We start from the raw sequence: 7,225 nt of genomic DNA on the forward strand, positions 1-7,225 counted from the left end.
ATGTTTCATTACACAGAAATAAATAATCAGAATGTACACTGTCCAGCCTCCAATATTTTTCCTATGTTATTTTTTCTTCTGTATTGTTTCTGCTCCATTTTGAGTGGATCAGCCTGTTGTTGTGACCTAGCCTGGGAACCTTAACATGAGTCAGGACATTGATGTGAGGATGATGTTCCTCAGTGATTGGCAAGGAAACGTGAACGGCACTCCAGTATAATTAGACATTTTTATTTAGGCCTGCCTGGGAAACAGATGAGGGAAATGGATACTGTTCTCCCTTTAGCTTCTGGGCACTGGTCCTGAGGGACAGCAGCATGTCAAGAAGTTGTTAAATTGGATGTTCAAAGAGGAGGAGGGCCTCTGTTAGAATTTCTACCTCAATCATATGAACTATTTCTTTTTTTTTTTTTAAAGATTTTATTTATTCATTTGAGAGAGAGAGAATGAGAGAGAGCACATGAGAGGGGGGAGGGTCGGAGGGAGAAGCAGACTCCCTGCAGAGCAGGGAGCCCGATGTGGGACTCGATCCAGGGACTCCAGGATCATGACCTGAGCCGAAGGCAGTCGCTTAACCAACTGAGCCACCCAGGTGCCCCATATGAACTATTTCAATGAAAGTTTTTTCCCCCTTCGTTTTTTTTTTTTTTTTTTTAAGATTTTTATTTATTTATTTGACAGAGACAGAGACAGCAAGAGCAGAAACACAAGCAGGGGGAGTGGGAGAGGGAGAAGCAGGCTCTCCGCGGAGCAGGGAGCCCGATGCGGGGCTCGATCCCAGGATGCTGGGATCATGACCTGAGCCGAAGGCAGATGCTTAACGACTGAGCCACCCAGGCGCCCCATACACCTCCCATACACCTTATCTTTTTGATTAAAACAACAACAACAGCAACAAAATCCCAGACCTTCGCAAAGAATGGGCTTCTGAATGCTCAGGTGGATAGCTGGTATAGATTTTAGTTCTTTCATCTAAGAACTAAAGATCTAATTATGTCTGAGTGTTTACTTTTTGGGTTCATCCAATACTGCTGAAAGGGACTTTGGCATCAGACTGATGTAGTTTAATTTCAAGCTCTTATTGCTTACTTGCTTACCTCATATGAGAAAAAATTGAGGATAATAATAGAACCTCACATTTAGAGTTGTTTTGAGGATTACATAAGATACTGGTCCTAAGAGGGCATGTTCTGCATGGAGCACTGGGTGCTATGCACAAACAATGAATCATGGAACACTACATCAAAAATTAATGATGTTATGTATGGTGATTAACATAACAATAAAAAAATTTTTAAAAAAGATACTGGTCCTAAAATGCACACAGTGAATGCTTAACAAATGTTAGTCAACCGTTGCTTACTCAGATGTTTTATGGGATGGGTTGCTGTTGTATTTGGACTTACTGATCACTACTTTGTATTTGGAAAGGTGAAAGTGTGCCTTTTCAAATATTGATCTACATGCTCTTGAGATGACTTGGGTCTGTCATGTCATCTGAAGAGTCTGGGGTGTTCTTCCTCATTGAATCCCCAGTCTTTCTCTCATTGAATTCATCAGCTAGGAGCAGAGCTTTGAGAACACCACTTCTCTGCCCAAAAAATTCCCATGGCAGCTTGGAACTGACCCCCTTCAAGCACAAACTGCTTGGCATTCAAAAGGCCTTCCCCAATTGGGTCCCTGGTCTACCCTTCTAGATCTATCATGTTCCCTTTGCTGTCACCAAATGAGGTCAGTTGCATGCTTTTCCTAATACATAACTGTGTTTCCCCCCCACCCCACCCGCGTCTTTACTCATATGGTTTACTCCGTCTGAAGTGGACAGAGCCCTTTACTTCTAACAAACCTACCCAACCTTCAGGGGAGGTCTGGCTTAACAGTTCCCTCTGCAAAACCTTGTCTTATCTCTTCTGCTTGGAATCACCTCACTCCTCGAAACATCTAGAACATGCTGTTTATGCTTCATTGTGCAACCATCACACCCGACTTTTCTTATTCATGTGTAAACTTTATGAAAGCAGGGACCATTTCTTACCCATATTTTTATTTGTCACAGTACTTAGCTCAGTCAAATCAATGCTTCCCAAACTCTGTGAAGAAAAACCACCCTTAAAAAAATTGCAATCTGCTACTAGGTCTTTACCCAAAGGACACAAAAATACAGATTCAAACGGGTACATGCATCCTGATGTTTATAGCAGCGTTATAAACAACAGCCAAACTATGGAGAGAGCCCAAATATCCATCGACTGATGAATGGATAAGGAAGATGTGGTATATATATTCAAGGAGTATTACTTAGTCATCAAAAAGAATGAAATCTTGCCATTTACAACACATGGATGAAGCTAGAATGTATTATGCTAAGTGAAATAAGTCAGTCAGAGAAAGACAAATACCATATGATCTCACTCATATGTGGAATTTAAAAACGAAAACAGATGAACATATGGGAAGGGGTAAAAGAAAGAAAGGAGAGAGGGAAACATTAAGTTGTTAATTAGTTAATTAACTGCTATAGTTTTAAGTGTTCTTTAACAATAGAGAACAAACTGAGGGTTGATGGAGAGAGGTGGATGGAAGATGGGCTAGATCAGTGATGGGTATTAAGGAGGGCACTTACCATGATGAGCACTGGGTGTTGTATATAAGTGATGAATCACTGAATTCTACTCCAGAAACCAATATTACACTGTATGTTAACTACCTAAAATTTAAATAAAAAGAAAAAAATTGCAATCTGTTGCAGACTAGGATGTTTGTAAAAATCATAAAAATGAATTATTAGAAAAATGAAATAAAAACCAGACTTACAAAATACAATCCTAAATAGATCATTATTATAGTCAATAGGCACATAATTATTCTCTCAAAGTGCTATAAATGTATTTAAACACTCAATTTCTGTACTTTTCTTATTTCCCGCTAGTAAGTACATGGACTATGAGATAATAGAAAAAATATATATATTGGTCTCTGCCACCAGGTTCTGGCACAGAGCTCCTAAAACACTTGTAATTTCCTAATGATAAGAGCACGAGGAGCATCTTTTGTTCTAATATTTGGTCTTTGATCTTGTTTCCTGACATAGGGGTCCTAAAACCCTTATAACTTCCTGGGAGATTGGAGTGTCTTTTTTTTTTTTTAATTAATTTATTTGAGAGAGAGAGAAAGAGAGAGAGAGAGAAAGCCAGTAGGGGAGGGGCAGGGGGAGAGAGAGAAAGTCTCAAGCAGATTCTCCGCTGAGTGTGGAGCCTGATACAGAACTTGATCTTGACCCTGAGATCATGACATGAGCCAAAACCAAGAGTTGGACGCTTAAGCAGTTGAGCAACCCAGGCACTCCAGGAGTGTCTTTTGTTTTAATGAGGTGACTCTGGGTGGGCACCTGGATGGCTCCTGGATGGGGACTTGTTACCAAAAGCCCCAGCCATGATTAGAAGCTTGGAATTTTCATCTCCTTCCCCCCATTCTCCAGTGAGGGGACAGGAGTTGGAAATGGAGTTAATGATCGATCATGCCTATATGATGAAGCCTCCATAAAAGTCCCAGAAGCATAGGGTTTGGGGGGGAGCTTCCAGGTTGGTGAACACATCCACCTACTGGGAGAGTGACACACCCCAACTCTACCAGGACAGAAGCTCCTGCACTCAGACCTTGCACTGGGACATATTCTTCATCTGGATGCTTATCTGTATCTTTTATCATACTCTTTAAATAAGGAGAAACTGGTAAACATAAGTGTTTGCCTGCGTTCTGTGAGCCACTCTAGCATATTAATCAAACCCAAGGAGGGGGTTGTGGGAACCTCAGGTTTAAAGCTGCCAGGTCAGAAGCACAGGGAACAACCTGGACGTGAAGTGGAGGGCAGTCTTGTGGGACTTACTCCTTATCCTGTGGGATCAGATGCTAACTCTAAGTAGAGTGTCAGAAGTGAGTTGAATTGTAGGACACTAGCTGGTATCACAGAACATTCCTTGGTGGGGTAAAATGCACACACTTCTGGTGAGTGTGGTAGTCATGTTAGCGTAAAGGAGACACAAAGGAGAAAAACTGAGTTTCTCCAACTTAGGCTGGCATAAGTCCACAGGCCCCACACGGAGTAGCATGACTATACACAACCACCCTGGGTACATGCTCGTTAGACAAGTCAATCCATGGAATAGGCAATGTTTTATAACAAATTTTCTCCTGTGTTTTTCAACTATTGTTGGTCTCAGGTTCCATTCTTTAAGAATATAGGACAATTACTTATTGATAAACTGTGATGAAATTTGCCCACATTGGCTTGATGATTTCTGACTCTTACATTGATGCATTTAAACAAGCAAACCCAGATACGATTTTCTCTTTGAAAGGATAAAGGTGGAATGGGAAAATTGTTACATGCCAGAAATTCAGAGATACTCCCTATTGAAGAAAAAATGAAAACTCTCATCTAGGCTTAGTGTTCTGCCTTAAATCATTTAATTTCAAGAAATATCTTTTAAATTGAAGAAGTATACATCACACAATTTACATGGTTAGTCCGGAATTACACTGAAAGTTCATTAAATCGCATCTAGGGAATTTAAGTGAACTCAAGTAAGTAAATTAAGTGCTGAGTTAATTAAGTTGTTAATTAGTTAATTAACTGTTATAGTTTTAAGTGATGCCATTAACAAACTGACATAAATTTCAGTTTTACTTTCCTATATTTAGAAGGCCTTCATGGAACTGTAAAAGCTTGAGGGCCTAATTCTTTCCACAGAGTTTTGAACCAAATACTAACATATTTATAATAAGATTTTTATGATTTAGGGTTGAAGGCATTTTAAAACAATTTGTCTAATTGCGTTTTTTTTTTTTTTTTTTGCTTTTGCAAATCAGAAGATACTCTCTTCATTTGCTTTTTCTTCTATAAAATAGAATATCTAAGTGAAATAAAGATGAAAATACAGTGCATAACCAGTTTGGTGTATACCACCACATTTTTTTTTAAAAAAAAGTAAGCTCTATTGCCAAAGTGGGGCTTGAACTCATGACCCAAGATCAAGAGTTGCATGCTCTACCAACTGAGCCAGCCAGGTGCTCCACATTTCTGTTTGCTTTGGTTTATGGGGCAAGAAAGTTTCAGAAAGGTAGATTCCAGTTATGTGCTATAAAACAAACCACCCCAAAACTTGGTGGCTTAACATAATAACAATCATTTTTATGGTCCACAGATCTGCAAATTGAGCAGGGCTGCATGGGGACAGCTCATCTGTCCTGCCAAGGACTGGATGTTCCATTTCCAAGAAGGCTCATTCACATGGCTGGCAAGCTGGTGCTGGGAGCTCAGCTAGGGCTGTCTTCTGGAGCCTTGGTTCCTCTCCTCATGGGTCTCTCTACAGGGTTGTTTGGCCTTCATCACAGCATGGTGGCAGGCTTCAAAGAGTGAGTTCTAAGAGGCCTTGATAGAAGTTGAAAGTCTTCTTATGACCTAGCCTCAGAAATCCCAGAACGTCATTTGTGCAGTATTATGTTGGTCAGCCCAGATTCAGGAGGTGATTACTCCATCTTTTACTGGGAAAAGTACCAAAGATATAAAGGAGTAATTCCATTCAGTAACTTAAGGAGGACGTGTAAAATCACATAGTAGTTTTTGGATACTGGAAAAGGTGGAGATTTACATTTTTCAGGGGCACCTGGCTGGCTCAGTCGGTAGAGTGTGTGACTCTTGATCTTGGGGTTGTGACTTTAAGCCCCATGTTGGGTATGAAGCCTGCTTAAAAAAAAAGAAAAAACTTTAGGGGAGGTGGGTGAGGGCATGGGTTAAATAGGTGATGGGGATTAAGGAGTATGCTTGTTGTGATGAACACCAGGTGTTGTATGGAAGTGTTGAATCACTGTATTGTACACCTGAAACTAATATTACATTGTATTTCAACTGGAATTTTAAAAAGAACTTAAGAAAATAAAATTCTCTTTTCCCATCTTTAAAAAATAATAGGGATGCCTGGGTGGTGCAGTTGGTTAAGCATCTGACTCTTGGTATTGGCTCAGGTCATGATCTCGGGTTCATGGGGTTAAGCCCCACATTGGGCTCCACACTTAGTGCAGAGTCCGCTTAAGACTCTCCCTTTTCCAAAAAAAAAAAAAGACTCTCCCTCTTCCTCTGCCCCTCCCCTCTGTACTTTCTCTCTCTAAAATAAATAATCTTAAAAAACTAAAATAAAAATAATAAAATAATAAAATTTTTCCTCAGTTAGGGCCACCCCACAACTAGCTGAACATTATGAGCAATACGTGAGCAGATAATACAGTAGAAGTCACAGTAGTTCTGGACAGAATATCTGGGTTTCTATTGTTAAGATTCTATTGTTCTATCTGAGAGATTTTGAGAAAGTTATTTAACCTTTCTGAGACTCTGTTTTCTGGTGTTTAAAAGAAGGATAAAAATACTGGCACTATTGGGGTATATCCCAGGACAGGTGAGAAGCTCAAATGGGTTACTGTATAGAAAGAATGTATTTTAGATGGAAAAGCAAATTAAATATGTATTTCTGGACATTCTTACTGCCAGAATATAACTATTATATTATCTTCCTCATGCACATCTGTTGTTAATTAGTTTATACTGCATTTTTATCTATTTGTGTATCAGTAACCCAGAATTCTTGCCCTACTATGTTCACTGGGAATTAAGATCGCACGCGACCTCAGGCAATTTGCTTATACATTGGGAGGGTGTAATTCCTATAACCAGGAATATGAGAAAAAGGGCATTTCCCCACCATTGGAAGTTTGGACTTTGGGACGGGGAGGTGTAGGCACCTTACCTAATATGGATGTAGTACCTGAAAGAGTGGTGCTAGATTGGGGCTCATGTGAGTTTCTGTATCCATCAGGCTGTAAATCTGGGAGCACGAGCCATGGCACAAAAGGGTGTCAGTGGTTGCTAAGTGGTTGGCATTGGTGGTGGTGACCATGGTTTTGGCCCAACAGAGGCTAAAATGATATCAACTGGTCCTACTGAGGGATTGTCATTTGTGACAAAGCCAGGCAATTGGGCATCTGAGAGAAGCAAGCGTTAGAGATGAGGAAAGTAGAAAAAAAATTGATTAAAACTCCCCTAGAGGATTATGGTTGGAGATGCTTGATGAATTGCACTTTGATGCCCAAAAAGAGAGCATGAGACAATCCAGTGTCTTTCTCATGAAGGTAAAACTAAGTGGAGTGTCTGGGCCAGCTACAGGGAAGGAAT

Source organism: Mirounga leonina, unplaced genomic scaffold (assembly GCF_011800145.1).
Source record: "Mirounga leonina isolate KUSES-001 unplaced genomic scaffold, KU_Mleo_1.0 Mir_224, whole genome shotgun sequence".
Classification (NCBI taxonomy): domain Eukaryota; kingdom Metazoa; phylum Chordata; class Mammalia; order Carnivora; family Phocidae; genus Mirounga; species Mirounga leonina.